Here is a 4,630-nt window from a genome sequence, read left to right as displayed (position 1 = left end):
AGGTTTGGGTTGTAGATGCAAAAGGATACAGAATACAGAATAAATAAACCAGAGGAGGAAAAAAACATAGTGCAGAGGGCAGGCAAACAAATCCGAATTCAAGCTTCAAGGGTCGAATGCTCAGATTCTGCACTCTGTGAGTGCAGAAAGGACCTTAGAGAGCAATCCAATGCAGAGCTACCCCAGTCAAAGCCAATTCTGAGTATATCTGGCACTTCTGAGGCAAGAGAGAGGAAAGAGACAGGAAATTTGAGGTAGACTGAGAGTGGAACAGGGTTGCCAGCTATGGGTTGGGAAATTCCTAGAGATTTGGGTAGGGATTTCAGCTAGGTATAATGTACACCCTCCAAAGCAACCATTTTCTCCAGGGAACTGATTTCTGTAATTTGGGGGTCAACTGTAATTTCAGGAGATCTCCAGGCCCTACCTCAAGCCCATAGCAAAGGTGGGGCTTTGGGGGGGGGGCTCTGCCCCTTTTTAAGGGCACAGCCCAACAAGAATTTCTCCGCTAAATGCTTTTTTCAAAGTATTTTTTAAAGGCATGCACTCCTTTAAGCAGAGAGGGGTGCTGTAGTTGACTAATTCCCACACTGAGCAAGGGGGTTGGAGTAGATGACCTCTAGGATCCCTTCTAGCTCTGTATCAAGAATGTAGTCTCTTTTAAGAGAGGTTTTCTGCCTGAGTGTTAACTTTCTTTGACTACAGACGTCATCACCCCCACCTGCCGGCTTGTTAGCAGAATTGCTGCTGAGAACTGTCATCTAAAGTGGTTGATATCTTGCAATTTAGAGCTCTAGCCTGGTAACAGCTTTCTATGGGCTGAATGGCTTTTCTTTCTGCACTGAGAACTTCAGCCCCACCAGAAAAAAAATTTGCCCCGCAAGCCACAAAATCCTGGCTATGGGCCTGCCCTGCCTGGAGGCTGGTAACTAGAGAGAGGACAGCGGTGCCCCTTCCTCTAAAGGAACATGGGGATAGCCAGGAAAAGAGGAAGGCCAAGAGGTGTAGCAATTAGGGTACTGAACAAGGCTCTAGAAGAGCTGGGCTCTGCCCTGCCCACACTTCTTGTTGGCTGAGACAACCTCAGTCCAAGAGACAGCTAGGTACACTCATGCCCGTTGATTTCAATAGGTTGAAGGGTGCTTAGCCCATTGGTGGCTTTCACACTTTCTGTCACCTGTCCAGGGACTCTTTGAGTACCTGTTCATCTGCCGGACAGCACCTGAATGTCTATCACAGAACCCCAGCACATTGTAGACATTTCTGGAAGATATCTGCAGTAAGGAGAAACAAATGTTCCTTATTTCTTTTTATAGCCACTTATATTTAGTGATTGTTTTCTCTATTTTTCATTGCTCATTTTGTAGATTTGTTTGTACTGTGTACACATTCTTATGTGCAATTTCTACTGTATTTATGTTGACAGCATACACCATTTAAACATACCCTACACGTATAATGTATAATGCTGATTTACTGATATGGAAAATGACATTGAAAAAAGTGTAAATTCTAAGGGAAATGTCCAATGGGACTAAACAGAGAAAGGCACAAAAATAGCAAAACCACAGATTCTATCTGTCATATTTTTATCCTGCCGTTCCAGAAATGTGCATATGCGGTTATCCCCTCCTCCATTTTAGCATAACAACAACCCTATGAGGTAGGATATGCTGAGATAGAATAACTGGCCCAAGGTCACCCTTAATAAGACTAACTACAGCATTATGCCAGGTCTTCCCCAGATCTGCATGATCAGCCATGTTAGAGTTGGCCACACCCAGCAGGAACTAATTAGGATTGGCTACATTAGGGGTTTGTGGCCTAACGTGCAAAGAAGTTCCTGCTACAAAAAAAGCCCTGGGTTTTGAGAATAAACAAAGTAAACAGAATAAGCAGCAAAAAGTGGGTGTGACTGTATGACCACACTTCTGGTAACACGGGGCTGTGGCCTAATATGCTAGTGAGCTGTGCTGGCAGGGGTGTGGTCTAATATGCTAATGAGTTTCTGCTGTTGGGTGTAGCCTATTATGCTAATGAGTTCCTGCTGGGCTTTTTCTACAAAAAAGCCCTGTTAGTTCCCAGACACAGGGAGCCTGGTCTGATTGGGACCACAGCACACGGGGAGGGCTTGTGCTTCTCTCGGTGCCATGTTCTCGATGTGAAATTTCCCCAAGGGCATCCTCTATTTGCCCAGTTGAGAGAATGTGTACTGATGGGGGTAAACCATTTTTTCCCTAGCAGATGCAGAGCCATTTCAAACTGGGGGATGACATGGGGGAAGGCATAACTCCTTCTCACCACGCACTGGAGCCCCAGTCCAAATTGCACCGCACACCTCTGGGAATTGAGCTTCCAACACAGAACTCACAACGCAGGTTTGATCATGTGGCCCAGGAGAGATGCATGGAAAATCTAATGGGCTGTTAAGATCTCAAGAGAAATTTGAACTCGGGTTCTGCAAGTCCTAGTACAACACTCTTAAGCACTCTAAGCACTAAACCACACTGGCTCAACTGGCACAAGGGAGAAGCAGAACCAAAAGGAGGGGGGAGTTCAGCCTGGAACTCCAGGGATGAGAAACTTGCAATCACCCTTAGTTCTAGGGTCAAACTCAGTTTATGTGGCACACCACTATGGCAAGTCCCAACTGGGCCTCATGGTTGCCCCCACTTGAACAGAAAGTGTGGGATCTGTAACACTCCACAGCTTGTGCTACAGTCTCCCATTGCAAAGCAAGGTCTGTAGCGAAAAGCACACTGACTTTGAGGGAATCTTACAGACGCTCTGATTGAGGAATCCCTACTAAGCTTCTTAGGAACCCAAGTGTTCCCCAGAGCGCAATGTACAAACCACTACTCTGGAAGTGTTTACCTTTCCCTGCAGTGTGCATCTTGGCTACCCGGTGTGAGTCATCATGCATGACTTGCCCTGTGAGCACCTTTCTTCAGTGCACCTGAGCCTGTCGGAGACATACTGGGGTCCAGATTGCACAGGCCAAACTGTAAGCCACAGACAGGCTGGCAGTACCACAAGTGAGGCACCTTGTCAGATGGGACCTCTTTTTCTTCCACGTCCTTCCAAGTCCTCTAGCTCATTTCTAAGTAGACAGATCGCATCAAGATAACAAGACTGGAGTACTGGGGGGGAGGGGTAATTAAACAATATGATGACTCTATAAACTTTGCCACAATTGCTCAGAAACAACAGCCATTTGCACAATATACCATGTGGCCCATCCCTCATTAGACAGGGGATGGGTACAAAGTTAACAGTATTACCAGGAACATTAGGATGCCTTATGCCAGATTTAGTTTTTAATGCAAATGAATGTCCCATTCATTACTCCAGCTCTCAGACGTGCACCTAAAGAGCTTCTAATCCAGTTAACGCCATGCTTAAGCTTTGATCCCCGAAAGGGTTCCCAAGCCCAGACGTATTAATGAAGCTGAGGCCAGGCTTTAGGAACTGGCTTGGGACTTCGGGGAAGGCGAGGTTGGAGCAGAAGCAGCTGTTACACAGCCTGGACAGAGACAGCTGATCTTGTTTCATCGGCAGTCAGCAGCTGGGCCTTCCTGCCCCCTGCACACTCCCGTGAAGATCATTATGGAGGCCGGCCAAGTGACATAAGTGGTGATTGGCTCTGAGATGCAGATCCATTTAGATTTAACAGAGGGTGATCTGGAAGGAGTCACAAACTCCTGTTTTCGCTGCTCTCCATGCAAGCGCAGCAGCAGAGCTTTTAGCAGTCACTTGGGGAGTTCAACAACCATTTGAAGGGGGGGGGAGAGCGAGAGCGAGAGCGAGAGAGGGGGGGCTGGCCCAAGATAGTTTGCCACTGCAAGAGACTGCTCCATACAACTCCTTTCCCAGGCCTGCCCCAACTGCAGGTTCCATGGTTGTAACCTAACAGGTTGCAAGAGGTGTCAACATTTTCAGGGATGACAATGACTAGCAAGCTTTTGGATCGATGCCCCCACCCCAGGATCACTTACACCACTGCGTTCCAAGAGAGCAGCCACGTGTTAAGTTGTGTTTATCTCCTACAGTCTGTGGAGACAACCACACAATGCTGTCACCAGTTGTATCAATTATCACCCGCTACAAATGTGTTGAATGGTCACTGAATTTATCTTGGCTGTTTTTGAGGATGCTGGACACAGAAGTTGCAGGACTTCCTCTCCCCCAGCATTCCCAAGCAGCAACATTGTTCCTCAGACCAATACTCTGTGGCTGCTCCCTCCTGTAGGGGCTGATAGAGTCAATCACTACTCGCTCATGAGCATTATGATGGCCTCTGCACTGCGGAACGGCCTTCCGAATGTGTGTCATAAAAGTGTTCACTTTATTGAGATTTTGCAACTCGTATAAAATGGAACTTATTCAACGGGGATTTTTGAAACTGATGCCTAATTGTCTGAGGAGTTCTGTAGCTGTGAATTAGATGGCGCTGGCTTTTGGTTTGCCTCCCCAAGGGAAGGATTATTCTGGTTTTGAGTTGCATCAGAATATCTAATTCTCAACATGGCCCTTCTGCAGAGACTTAAGTCTGCAGAATGAGGCCATGAAGTAATGAGGTATACTTTCCTGCAAATTGGGGGGGGGGGGTTTGCAGAAAAATATAAAAGTT

This window comes from Gekko japonicus, unplaced genomic scaffold, assembly GCF_001447785.1.
Source record: "Gekko japonicus isolate JY-2015 unplaced genomic scaffold, Gekko_japonicus_V1.1 scaffold3381, whole genome shotgun sequence".
Lineage (NCBI taxonomy): Eukaryota > Metazoa > Chordata > Lepidosauria > Squamata > Gekkonidae > Gekko > Gekko japonicus.
The sequence above is the reverse complement of the archived record's forward strand: the minus strand, read 5'-3'. Positions refer to the sequence as shown.